Source organism: Myotis davidii, unplaced genomic scaffold (assembly GCF_000327345.1).
Source record: "Myotis davidii unplaced genomic scaffold, ASM32734v1 scaffold70, whole genome shotgun sequence".
Classification (NCBI taxonomy): domain Eukaryota; kingdom Metazoa; phylum Chordata; class Mammalia; order Chiroptera; family Vespertilionidae; genus Myotis; species Myotis davidii.
In genome coordinates this window covers 1,892,673-1,907,161 of record NW_006282434.1, presented here as the reverse complement: position 1 = coordinate 1,907,161, position 14,489 = coordinate 1,892,673, and the positions used below count along the sequence as shown (strand labels likewise).

At 46.3% G+C, this 14,489-nt stretch overlaps 1 pseudogene; it reads left to right on the top strand.

Annotated features, from left to right (window-relative positions):
- The first annotated feature begins 5,743 nt into the window (after positions 1 to 5,743).
- On the top strand, positions 5,744 to 6,609 carry LOC102754283 (annotated as a pseudogene).
- The last annotated feature ends 7,880 nt before the right edge of the window (positions 6,610 to 14,489 follow it).

Below are 14,489 nucleotides of genomic sequence, written 5' to 3'. Positions count from 1 at the left end.
TTACCTTCTAACCATATGGTTACTCTTCCCACGATTCTGTCTTTTGGTTTCATTTTCCCTCTCTCTTCACCTCTATGCTTAGTGTGTCCCCAAACTTATGTCTGCTCAGAACCTCAGAATGTGACTTTATTTAGAACTAAGGCCTTGATAGCTTTAATTAGTTAAGATGAGGTTGTAATGGAGTAGGATGTGCCCTAAATCCAACAGGACTGGTGTCCTTATGAGAAAAGGAGTGGACACACAAAGCCAGATAGAGACAGAGGAAAGAAGGCCGTGTGACAGCAGAGCCAGAGACTGGAGTGACACAGGTACAAGCCAAAGAGCTCCAAGTGCCAGAAACTCTGAGAGGTCGGAAGAGGGAAGGAAGAATGCTTCTCTAGAGCCGTCAGGGAGAGTGTGACCCTGATGACACCTTGATTTTAGACTTTTACCCGGCTGAACGGTGAGGGAATAAATTTCTGCTGTTTAATGCCCGCCCCCCAACCCCCCTGCCGCGTTTGTGATAATTTGTTGCCATAGCTCTGGGAAACCAATACACTATCTTCCTAAGTGATTTTATTTAATCCTTATGGCTTCAATTCTATCTATGTGCCTGTGACATCTAGTTCTTAAGTGCTGGCCTGGAACTGTCCCCTAAGTTCTAGATTTGTGTTTCCAAACACCGGCTAAACAGGTGGGTCTGGTTAGTGGGGACAGTGGGTCTCAGTCCTACCTGTGCATCTGTGTAATATCTTCAACTCTGAATTGATCTCTTCCACATACCTACTCTCCCCTCAATAATTTTTCCTCGATGAGTTAATTCATATATATATATGAATTCTGATAAATATTTTCCTCGATGAGTTGATGTTGCCCATAATTATTCCTCTTCCTCCTGCCTCTCCTCATTCTACATTTATCTGCCCATTAAAACCTCCACAATTCTCCCTTAGAAACCGCCTCTGTAGAGTGTTGGGGGAAGTAGAGGGTGTGTCTGGCTGGAGCCAAGTGATTTCACAGCTAGGTTTCAGGCTGGGGCACCGGCAGGTGGGGAAGATCCAGCCCAGAGCCAGACTGGATGAGAGATTTGCATGAATTTCTGAGGGTATAACCGGCATGTCGCTGGTTTCACCAGCCTACGATTACAGAACAAGGGCATACTTCCCTTTTATAATCCAAATTATTATGGCAGGAGACCTCATCCTGCTTGCCTGCAGGAAAGGGGTCTTTCTCAGAGTGTGTTATTTCCAGAAGTCCCTAGAGCAGTGATGGCGAACCTTTTGAGCTCGGCATGTCAGCATTTTGAAAAACCCTAACTTAACTCTGGTGCTGTGTCACATATAGAAATTTTTTGATATTTGCAACCATAGTAAAACAAAGACTTATATTTTTGATATCTATTTTGTATATTTAAATGCTACTTAACAAAGAAAAATCAACCAAAAAAATGAGTTCGCGTGTCACCTCTGACACGCATGTCATAGGTTCGCCATCACTGCCCTAGAGGGATGTCTCATCTATATTCATAAATCAAACTGGCACCTGCTGGCATTGAAAGTGCATTTATCAGGGCCATTTTGGCCATGTGTGTTCAGAGGCCATCACAAACTAGCTTGTGCAAGATAAGAGAATGCTTGGCTCCCATTTTTAAGAGGGATGCTGAGGATTTTCGTGTAATTGAAGGCATCTCTGCTGCCTTTGCTCTTCTTTATGTACTGGCTGTATTTTCTCTTTTTGTCCACATGGCGTAGGACACGGCTACCTAAATCAACCCTATGGGGTGACTCAGACTCCTCTGTATGGGTCCCACGGCTACACCTGGGCAGATTGATGGGGCCAGAGAAAGAGGGCACTATGACTAGCTAGCGCGGACACGTGTGCCCATTCCTGTAGCTAGGAGGCAAAGTCTGTTACTGGGAGAAAGTAAGTAAAAATCAATGGTTACCACAGTCCCTGACACATGTCTTTCTTTGTTGCTCTTCCCTGTGTCTATGCCCAGCACCTCCAAAGCCACATGATAAAGGCCCAAGGGACAGAGAGCATTACAAGAAGGGAAGGAGGGCATTCTTTTATGTGGACATTCAGGTCTAACACCCAAAGACCCCCTAATGAAGTCAGTAGTTGTATCTGGCACAGGATGTGAGAGAAATTAAGATGAAGAAAGAAAGTGACACTATCCAGGGTGTGGATCTAGGTGAAGAGAAGGCAAAAGTGATTAGAATCCAGAAGGTCAAGGACTGTGCCAAGGCAGGCCTATGGGCAGCTGTGCAGTTGGCACCAAATGACATGGAGAGTTGGGAGCTCATCAGTCAAACCAGCTGGTGAGTCTCATTGGCTAGGATTTCTTGTAAAGTGTGTGTGTGTGTGTGTGTGTGTGTGTGTCCTTAAAGGGCTGAATAACCCAGGTGAATAAGCCAGTCAGCTCTAAACAGATTCAAGATTCTGTATCTTTAGAAGCCCCAATCCTTTACGTCCCTCACAAAGCAGCAGGTCATGGAGGTTCCCCTGGGGCCCCCTGCAAGTGTTTGCCTTGTGCTTCCAGGCCCCGCTGCCACTTCTTATCCCCAACCACAGGGCAGCACAACGCCCCGTTGCATTAGGGCCAGCAGAAGCCAGGCAGGTGAAAGGGGAGGTGTGTGAGCAGGGCTGCCTGCCCCGGGAGCCCGAGCCCTGGTTCCGCCCTTGGCCTGGGCCAGCTGTCACAGCGTGCGGGGCTGTACTCCTGCACGGTCCTTCTGGTCAGTCAGGCTGAGCCCGCTGGCCCTGCTTTGCCTGAGCCTTGACTATAGCATGTCAATGGAGCCAAAGTTAGCAGCCAAGGCTGATTTAAAGGGACCATTTAGACTGACTCTCACTTGTGGCATGAAATACAAAATGATTGTATGTGCTGAGAAAGGCTTGGGGAATAGAAGTTTGTGATTTGACAGAGTGTAGTTAACACATCATCCACACAAAACCCAAAGATGAACTCCGCAGCACTGCTGTGATTACTCCCAGGAAACGCACTGTAATTGCATCGTCCCGTCCAAATGCACTGGGACAAGTGTTTATGTGTCTGGACGAAACTCAAGGCAGATTAAGAAGTGCTTCTGCCAGAGGGAGCTCCCCGACCAGCATGAGGAGGCAAGAGGTGAGGGAAACTAGAACGAGCTGTACAATAGAAGATACAATAGAATACGGTGCACAATTAGGAATCACATCACAGAAGAATGTATAACAACACGGGAAATGTCCATGATACAATGTGGAGAGCAGGATATAAAAACTGAAGAAACATTGTAATCTCAGGACCCTCAAATGTTTTTTGCTTTTGTTTTCTTTGTTTTGTATTTCTAAAATGTCTCTCTGAACCTGAGTTACTGGGATAAGGAGAAAATCTCAATTGGCATTATTTGAAAAAAAACAAACACTGAAGGTCATAAGGGCCTTTTTCAAGCTGAGATTTCTTTCTTTTTTTTAAATATATTTCATTGATTTTTTTTTTTTTTTTTTTTTTTTGAGGGGGGGAATAGAGAGAGTAAGAAACATCAATGAGAGGGAAACAGCGAGGAAGGGAGAGGGATAGAGAGTTAGAAACATTGATGAGAGAGAAACATTGATCAGCTGCCTCCTGCACACCCTCTACTGGGGATGTGCCCGCAACCAAGGAACATGCCCTTGACCAGAATCCAACCTGGGACCCTTCAGTCCACAGGACAACACTATCCACTGAGCCAAACCGGTTAGGGCTGAGATTTCTTTTTGATTATTCCTACCCTTCCCTCCCCACTCCCTGGCACTGAGTCTTCCCAGGAATGTTGCTAAGTCAGAAAGTCCTTTTGCCTTTTCTGCCCCTGCTAATAGGTGGGGCCACCAGAGGTAGAAAGTCCCATGGTCTACTCCCATATCACACACACACACACACACACACACACACACACAGTAAAGAGAAAGTAATTTCAATGGGAACTTGAAAAATAAATTATTTAACCTAGTGATGTTTGATAAAAACTAGTTATTAAAAAAAAAATAAGTTACAACAAAAGCAACACCACAATGACTAGCCATCTGTTTTGAATGTTGTAAAGATTTCTGGAAGGAAGTTGAGCCAAATTATCTCTAACAACTCCTCTGAGTCCAAATTCTGTGAAATAAATAGTGAGCTGTAATAAAAGGAAGTAGAGGAGGAAATGAGAAAACACTCTTTTAAATGGTTGGGATGTGACATATATTTTCTTCAGCGTATACTCTGTGATTTCTAGCACCAGTGCCAGCCTGGGATTGGTAAACTGGCCCTTTTTCATGTTCCAAAAATCATCCTGTATGTAGTGTTTTTCTCCTTAGAAAAAACCTAGTCATCTCCATGCTTCAGTCTCTCTCTCTCTCTCTCTCTCTCTCTCTCTCTCTCTCTCTCTCAGTTCTGAGGCAGCCCCCCCTCCCATGTGCCAGCCTGCACAGCCTGAATTGTGATGTGGAGCTTCTGCTTAACCACCAGTGCCTCAAAGGCCAGCATCCAGCATCCTCCCTGAACGGGCTCAGCATCGCTCTTCCTTCCTCTGCCCTCCTCCCTCTGGCAGCTCTGGGAGCACAGGGCAATGGCAAAGGAAGCAAGCACAGGGCTCTGGCAGGGGAAGCACTTCACACGCTAATATGTGTATATTTTAGGCCAATATGTTTATGTATAGGATATGTGGGATTTAGGAGTTACTTGTCAGATTTAAAGTAGGTTGAATTTTCCTGGCATGTTTGTGGGAAAGGAAGGAAAAAGAGGGAACTGATAGTGGCTGACAGCTGAGAGGCACATCTTACCTCAGCTCATTCTTCTCCATTTTATAGGGGGAGGACCATGACTCTCAAATATCGTGCCTGGGATTCCTCAGGCCATCGAGGCAAAGCAGGGGTTAGAATCAGATTTGTCAAACTCTTATGGTTTACTTGTCCCATTAAAATTATAAGATTTTAAAACATGTTCCGAGTGTCACATCACTTGAAGAGACAGCAATGAGTGGACACAAAGGTCAGGCTAGTATCACAACAAGATTTCAGTTTACATTCCAAGTTACATGTAATTAAATTGTATAATTCAGAATATAACCATGCTGCTGTATTAGCAAAATTGACACACTTCGTGATGCTTACAACTGAACACAAAAGAGCCATTTAATTTAAACAAGATAATTCAAACATGTACTTTGCCTAAAGCTCATAAAATGCCATTTTATTAAATCATGTTTTCATTTATGTAAGATGATTGTCATATCAGAGCTGTTTTATTGTTACAGAAGTTAGAACAGCATAGAGTATTATTATTAAATTAAGACACATAATGAAAAACACTTTTTAGAATACGATACACTTGGCTATATGAATCTTTTAGTCATTTCATACATACCAGTGGAGGCTCCACTAAGTTCTAGGCTCCCAGGAGGCAGCAGCTTTTCTTCCCTGAGCGAGAGAAGGGAGATGGAAGCTGTCAGAAGGTAGATAATGACCCCCCACCAAGAGATGAGGCCTAATCCCCAAAACCAGTAAATGTTGCCTTGCACGGAGAGAGGCTCTCTGGAGATGTGATTAAGTTAAGGGTCTTGACATGGAAGATTATTCTTCTCAAAGGGAAGCAGAGGGAGATTTTGACGCAGTCTCGTTGAGGAGAAGGTGAGGGAAGATGGAGCAGAGAAATGTTGGCCTTGAGGGTGAAGTGGAGCAGCCCTTGCCGCAATACCCAGAGAGAGGCCCAGGTGGCCTTGTTCTCGGTTTCCACATGACGTAAAGGGAAACTTGCACAATGTCCGGAGCCCTTGATGCCCAACAAATGAAGGAGGAGCATGTCCTCCAATTCCTTGCAGCAGGAACCCACCTAGGTGGCACCGACCCCGACTCCAAATGGAATAGTGCGTCTACAAAAGGAAAAGTGATGGCGTCTACATCGGAAATCTGTAAAGAACCTGGGACGAGCTTCTGCTGGCAGCTCGCGCCATGGAAAAGCCTGCTGGGATCAGTGCCATACGTCCAGGAGCACCAGGCAGCGAGCTGTGCTGAAGTTTGCTGCTACCACTGGAGCCACTGCCCATTTCCGGGCACTTCACTCCTAGAACCTTCACTAAGCAGCTCCGGGGAGCCTTCTGGGAGCCGAGACTTCTGATGGTTTCTGATCCCAGGGCTGACCATCAGCCTCTCACAGAGAGGACCTCTCACAGGTCTATGGTCAACCTACCATCACTCTGCTCTGTGTAACACGCACTCTTCCTGTGTGCCCTGAGACATCGCCAGCCCTTGGGAAAACAAGGGGGCTCTGATGTGGTGGATGCTGCCCTGGGGAGTTCTGAATGGTACCATCTTTTATGGACGCCCATGGGAGGTCATACCTGAGCTCTGCTTCTGTGGAGATCCTGACGAGATTGAAAAAGAAGAGCAGGCCACAGCGCGGTGGCCCTAGACAAGCTGAAAATGCTGCGACCAAGAGGAATTTCAGGGTGAGTAGACTGCCCCAGCTCCTGAGTTCATGCTGCTCAGCCTGTGTGCAGGTGCCCTCCGGGCCTATCCTGTAGCTCCCTGCTGAAGACTGGAGCACTCAGCTGTGACTGCGGACTGGACTGCAGCCCCACTGCTCAGGCCACTGAGAGGGTAGGGACAACCACTGAGTGGTCCTAAGGTGTCCTTCCACAAACTCTTACCAGAATGGAAATAAGATGGATGGAAAATAGACTACAAGCAGCCAAGGAATGCCAATAAGCACCAGAAGGTGGAAGAGGCAGGAACAGGTTCTCTAGAGCCTCCAGAGGGGGTGTGGCCCTGCTGACGGACACCTTGACTTTGGCCCAGTGATGCTGATTTTGGACTCCTGGCCTGCATAGCTGTGAGAGAACAAAATTCTATTGTTTGAAGTCACCAAGTGGGTGGTAATTTGTTTCAGCAGCAATAAGAAGCTAATACTTACATACATGTACACTTAAACATGATTACATGCATGATGATTGATAAAACTGGGAGACATGATTAATGCTGACTGGAGGGGTCACCACAGAGGACACAGCCCAGGCAGACCTGTCTGCAAGTGAGCATTTCAACAGGACCTGTGAGCTGGGAGCAGGAGCAGAGAGAAACCGTCGGCCGGCACTCAGTGGCTCGCAGGTAGGCAGGGCTGCATGGGTATGGGGAACAAATGTAAAGCCAGAGAGAGAATGAAGCGAGGCAGACCGAGACCAAGGGTTATGAGGTGTTGTCAGAGGGACTGGCTGGAGCCACTTCGTGTGAGGTTTGTCAGTCAGAGTAAGGCACGTGGATTTCAGCAGGGACTAGTGTGATCTGCTTTCCATTATGTAGAGATCTTCATGTAAAGGCTGGATTATAAGGCTCAGGAGAAACGAGGAAAAGCAGCAAGAAGGCTGTTGTAGGACCGCAGTGGCTCAGAGCAGAGGTGCTGCCGGCTGACACCAATGCTCCATCTTGTTCCAGAGACCAGCTCCTGCCCTGGGCTCCCCTATTTCAGTGGCATGGGCCTCTGTCCCCCAGAGCCTTATGGCAATAAGGTACATGATCCTCTCCACTTGCCCTCTCCCAAACCCTCCGCACCCCCTGCCATCACGAAAGGTCAGGTGGCCTCTGATTCCATGATATCACACCCCCCTGTCTTTCTAGTGTCACTGTCGCACTTCTGCTGCCCCTCCTTGTGTTTAGCCTGGATGGATAGATTAGAGCATCCGGTTGTACTCTGGGTCTTTCACTTATTAGCTGGGTCACCCTGGGCAACTTACTTAACTTCTCTGTTCTTGGCGTCATTATCTGTAAAATGGTGAAAACAGTAGTCTTCTCTCATAGTAGTGTGATAATAGAGGCAAAGTGCTTAAGACAGTGAATGCCATTATAAATCTTTTCTGAATCATCTTCACCACCACTATCCTCCTCCTCCTCATTATTATTTTAACTGGTCCTAGCTCGTCCTACACAGCATTATAGGAATAATCTTCCTCAAGTGCTGCTTGGACCAGATCACTGTCTTCAGACTCCTTGAGTAACGGCAGATGCCTCTTATATGAAGTGTGAACTCCACAGTCTGGCTTTCTTCCCTCATATTTTTCCAGTCTTTCCACCTCCTGAAGTATTTCTTACACCACAGCCAATGGTGACCTTCACGTCTTCTGAACAGGCGCTGGACTTGCTTTGTCACGTCCAGTCCCTCTCAGCGTCCCCGGCCTGCCCCTGCTCCCCCAGAGCTGCCTCCAGGGCACATTCTCTGGGGCCCACAGCTGAGCTTTCCAGTCTTTGAAAGCTTCAAATGTTTCTCTGCACTTCCCTTGGAGCCCTTACCCTTCTCTCCCCTGAATAATCTCATGTATTAATGTATCTATATTGGAGTGAGCGACCCTTCCTTTTTCCTGTTTGCTTTTAACAGAAAAGACCTGGCTCAACACAGTTTAACGCGAGGCAGTGCACCAGGCCTGGAACCATGTCTTCCTCCACAGCAGGGGCATCTCCTGGTGGCCCTGTAAAGGCAGCAGGGCTTGGAGGGTGAGCAGTGGATGTCACTGTCCCTAAGAGGCAAGGCCCTGTTTCTAGGACTGGCTGTGTGGTCCCAAAGGAAAATCTGTACTTGTCTTGTTAGTAGCATCTTCATAGATGACCAGTAAGGTGGTCAGCCCTCCCACAGCTTTCCTTGGGCCACAGTCAGGAGTCCTCAGCCCACCCCGGCTTGCAGCTATGATGACAGAGCAAGAAACATGATTGCAGAGCTCCCGTGCACCGGATTCTAGGAGAAAGGCAGGCCATTTTCTGGTGTGGCTGTGGGGTCCCTGCACGATGATCTAGGGAGGAAGCTAGAGGGTGTGTGAGTAAAGGGAAGAAATTTAAGACCAGAGCTTAGAGGTATATGCGGGGACAGCCTCCTCATGGAGGCCCAAGTCTGGAAGGTGTGGGAGAAGAAACGATTACTGAGAATTCCAACTCTAATCCTTCCTGCATGCTTGGAAGCACTCTGTGGAGATGGCGTGTGGCAGTCCTGTGTCTTGCCTCACCCACTCTCCCACCCCATGCACAGGCACATTTTCATGGAGGAAGGGGGATTCTACTTCAAGATCAGAAAGAAATATCGGGATGCATATTTTGGTCCCTTTCCCGCCCTCTCTTCATTCTTCCCAAAGGAGGAAGAAGTGACCTGGTTGATAAGTCCAGGGAGGACGCTAGTCCTGGCATCACATCCCGCACAGCAGTGGGAGGGGTGCTTGGCCTTAAAAGTGGGAGCAGGCTCAGCCCTCTCTTGCTCTCATGTTCCATCTGTGCTCAGGCAGATGGTTCCTGTGAGTTCCCAGGCTCCATGGTGTGGAGTTGGCAGCGGGGTCACAAGCCAGGCAGGCCTGCTCTTGGGAAGCCCAGTCAGGTGTCTCCCCTCTTGGTTCCTTCTCCTCCATCTGTGACTCAGTGGGGAGGTCAGGCTAGACTTCCCTGGGGGCCTCATGACTTTAATTCTGGGGAAGGAAGGGAGAAGGCACATGCAGTAGTCCCCCTTTACTCATGGCGGATATGCTCCGAGACCCCCGTGGATGCCTAAAACCTCAGATAGTACTGAACTTTCACCTTTTCACATAAAGAAAGCACTTTACAGCTACTCTTTGGCATCTGAATTGTCAGCATCACTACTCTTGCGTCTTGTGCTTTGGAGCCATTTTAAAGTAAAATAAGGGTTAGACACAAGCATTGCAATACTAAGCGGGGAGCACATAGAGCATGGGTGTGCTGGACAAAGGGATGACTCATGTCTGGCCAGGGCAGAGCAGGAAGGTGAGAGTTCATCACGCTACTCAGAACAGTGCACAGTTTAAAATTTTTGAGTTGTTAATTTCAGAAATTTTCCATTTCATATGTTTGAACCAAGGTTGATGGCAGGTAGCTGAAACCCTGCAAAGCAAAACCACGGATAAGGGGGACTATTTATATCCTCCATAAGTGAGTGCAGTGCGGGTCCTCTGTGGTCTTCCCTCTACTGGGTCTAGCTCGTGCATGAACACACACATGCAGTTGAGTATCTGCTAAGCTGCTATTCAGAAAGGAACCCATGAAGAAATAAAGACCCAGCGAGATTAACATCCCAAATCTCCCCCAAGTCCCTGGGTCCCTCCTGCTGTGCCTCTTAGGTACACAGTCATCACCAGATGCCAGCTCTTGCCCAGGGATTAAGAAGCAGGTAAGTTAAATTGATGATCTGAGATGCCACCTTGGGGCATTAACTTCAGTCAATTATTGAAGTTACTGCTAGTTTTGAAATAGTGTTTGCTTTAAATCTCCAATAATGTAAATCTCACAGGCAGGCAGAGTCCCTCAGCAGCCATTCCAACTCCGTGAGAAACCAGAAAAGCTGCTGAGAAGTTAACGGGTGGTGAAGATCCGGGCCTAGTTTCACTAACACAACAATCACCTTTAACACCCAGAGCGGAGGTGAAGAACTTGGTTTTATTTCATTCATGTTGTAGAAAGAGGCCACTGATTTGGGTTTCAAATTACAGTGAAATAGTTCAATTATGCAAATCATAAATGAGATTATATGATGTTGTTATGAATAAAATACACGCACCAATCTAAGCAGGCATTTCTCCCTTGCTAATTCTCATACCATATTTGTTTGTATTTAATATACCATTAAGATCTAATCTCCTAAAATGTGTTCATTCAACCAATATTTACTACCGTGTACTGTGGTCCGTGTTGGCTCTGGGAACCAAGGAGCTTCCAGTCCACTGAGTGAGATCAGATCCGCTCACAAAGAAAAGCAATTACAATTCTGCTGTAAGGGCCATCAGAGGGTGGATTGGCTTACTACAGCTTCAGAAACAAAGTACCAGAAATCAGGTGACTTAAAACAATTGACATTTATGTCCTTACAATTCTGGAAGCTAGAAGTCCAAAGTCAAGGTGGCCACACTCTCTCTGAAGGCTCTAAGGGAGGAGCCTTCTTCTTCTCTTCCACGGTTGTCTTTGTGGCCAGCTCCCTCGGCACTCCTTGGCTAGTCTGTGTGTCACGGCAACCTCTGCCTTTATCGCCACACGGTGCTCTCCCTGTGTGTTGCTGTGTGCAGGCAGCCTTCCTGGCATGAGGACACCAGTGTTACTGGATTAGGGCCCCCCCTACGCCAGTGGGACCTTATCTGAACTGACTTGGTCTGCAATGACTCTATTTCCAAATAAGATCATACCTGAGGCCTGCGAGTTAGTACTTCAGTGTATCTTTATTAACAGGTGCATGCAGATTGTTGAGTTTTTTGAAAAAAATCAAGTTGTAAACTTTATTAAAAATTAAAAATGAGGTTCTTAAGAATCTCAACTTGAGCAGATATGAAACCATTTAAAACCCTTTAAAGGTGTATTGAGAAAAGCCAGGCTTTAAAAAACAAACAAAAATACAGTTGCCATTACCAAAAAGAGATTTCTAAAAAGAATAAAGTGATGGGAAAATAGTAAAAAACAAAACCCTGATGCATAGAGAATGCAGATAGTTCTAGTTATCTGGTCAATGGCTGAAAAGCAAGCACTTAATGTCTTCAGCTCTAATCTTTTGTTCATTTCTTATTGATGGAATTTCATATTCATTTCTGCATGTGGGATGACTAAGCTGGGTGATGGCAGAGATGGTAAGCCGGCATTAACTCAGCCCTGCCTTGCTGAGCCTTGAGAGCCAACGAATTCTCAGCTGGTGGATCTGCTGCTCTAGTCTCTTTGCCACCATGTGGTTTAGGGTTTCCTGGGCGTCTGTGTCAGTCCGTAACTGAGGTTGCGGTGGCGGGATCGATGTTGAGGTGGCTGCTGGCCTTGGGTCTCATGGCCTTGATTTTCCTTATCTTCTTCATTGCTGTCCTCTTTAGGCTGTCCTCGGCGAGGAATCGGGATCTATAGCCCCCATACATATTCTGTCTCACTGCCCCCTGGTTGTCAGCACCCTCTGCCCCTCCTCCCTGCACAGGTGGGCTGCAAGACTGTGGGCGATGCCCAGAGGGTCTCCCAATGCAGTAAGGTGGGAATTGTAGCCTGCGGCAAGGCCAGGGTTGTTGGGCCTGGCTTTCAGGAGCTCTCTGACCTCTCATGCTTTTCCCCACTCACTATTCTGGTGATTCTGCTGGTAATTGCATGGAGAGCCCTGCAAGGAGGATAATGTCTATGATGGCTACAGCCTGCTGCACGTTTCCTGCCTTGCCTATGGCATTGGCTGCCTCCGCACCTTTTTCTCTTTCAACATCAAACTCTCTCCATCTCCACTGCAAAGGTGCCTCCTGGAGTCACCCATCTTTATAGCTGTCTGGTGTGCAAATACATCTTCCTTGGTGTCATTCCTGTTAATGTAACCACATCCATTTCTTACATTGAATCATTTCACTGTTCCCCAAACCTTCATTGTGATGACTTCTTGTTCACGCTGGTAGGCACCACTGATGGGCCAGCCCTCCCTGTGCTGCTGCCCATGGTGCCAGGCTTGGTGTCTGGTGGCTGCTAGGTCTCCAGGCTGCTCCCTGGGTGTGATGGTAACTGGGTTGGCTGCCAGAGCTCCCTGGGGGCCACTCGAAACTTAAAATCTGGGTTGAAAGTGCATTTCACAGAACCTGGCTAGTTTTATAAAACAAAGCAAAACCTTTGGAGAAAAGTGTAACATTCTCCCAAATTCAAAATGTGTACAAAAATATGAATCTCTGACTTTAATTTTTGGAAGGTTTTTCCCCCGGCAACTACCTATAAAACTTCCATGGTGGGAACTGAGAATTGTTCTTGCCAGCAAATTTTAACATTTTATTTTAAAATGCTGAACTCCTCCCCAGCAACATGTAGCCTCAAATCAACAGTGTCAGCAATTCAAACTCCAACCCCCCCATATGGGATGTGGAGCAAACTATATCTGAAACCTACTCCAAGATAGAGCATACACAAGAAACCCTTGAGTAATCCACATTCTCATTCTCAAGATGGTCTCTTACAAAATGTAGGCCCAGACAAAACAAGCTCATTTTTCTAATCCAAATTCTAATTCAAGTCCAAGAAGTGTATTCGTTTGGATGAAATATTCTTTTGAAGAAGTTCCTCCCAGGTGAAGAATTTTAAATATTCTTCTCTCAACAGTGGAGGCAGACAAATGACTTTGGCTGGTGCAGGGTGACATTTCTCACAGCCAGGATATTCCAAATGGTTTCTTATTCTATGGGATCAATAAACAGCCACACTCTTACGCATAAAGCTGTCTCAACCTTGCCAAGGCTAACACAGACCATTTCTTGAGCTTCCCCCAAGGTTGAGCCTTAAAAAATACTGACATCTCTGAAATATGCACAGTAACAAAAGCAAGAAAAGGATGAAGATGAGAGAGATGAACTCACCTGCAGACTTGTTCTCAAGGTGTTGAGTGCAGCTCAGGCTTTCTTCTTATGCAGAAGAGACACAGACCAAAATTAACTCTGTCAGCAAGAACAAGCCCAGGGGCAGGGGGGTGAGCACTGTGCAATCGGGGAAAAGGAGACATATGGAATACTTTAAACAATAATAATAATAAAAAAGGAATAAGCCCAGATTTCTGTCACAGTCATCTTCACTCCAGACAGTTCCTAGAAGAAAAACAGCCGGTGTACAGGGCAATCACTGTTAGTTACAAAACCCTCGAAGGACCTTAAACCTGCAGAAGAACATTTCAATGCTGTGATCTCCATGTATACACTTCCTTAGGCCTGAGGTTCGGGTGGCTGGGCTCCCAGTCCATGCAGCCCTCTGCCAGTGCCTGTCCATGAGTTCTGACTATCAGCTCCACAGCCCATTCACCCCTGAGGACCAGGGTACCCATGGCCTCACACGTTTCTCTTTATACTATTTCCTTCTGGAAGCAGAATCATGAGAAAATTTGCCTATCTACTTCCTGGAAGGTTTTATGGAAACACTTGCTCTTTTCAAAAATAAGATGACACTTTCTAAGAAGCTTAGAGAAAAGGTAGGATCAGAACCAATCTGTCATCCTCTTTCATTGGCATCTAGCTCCTTCCCTATATCACTGGGACTGAAAATACATTGGCCTTAAGTCCAGGAAGTTAGGCCTGCTATTGGGTTTGCTCCCCAAACCCTTCCAGCAAATTGCAGAGATGGGCAGCTGAGAAGATCAGCTTGGGCTTCTGAAAATACAGCCATTTTGGCAACCATGCTTGTCTAATTACTCAACCATGGAAGAACTTTCTATCGGTATTGTTATTGAATAGATGAATGCTCAGTGGAAACAGGCAAATATAAAACTCATGGCAAATATAAAACTCATGGAAAACTCATAGTTAAGAATGCAGAAGACCAGCAGGGACAATAAAACACATCCACAAGATAGTATCCTTGGAGCTCTCTAACCAAATGGGAAAAAAGAATTAGAAATACAGTAATAGCATCCAATAGTAGATATTTATTGAGAGTCTACGGTGTGCCAAGCAATATTCTAGATTCTGTAGATAGAGAAGGACATGGTTCCTGACCTTGAGGACCTCAGGGATAAACGGAGATGCAAAAAGGTGGATGCTTTTTACAGCACAACG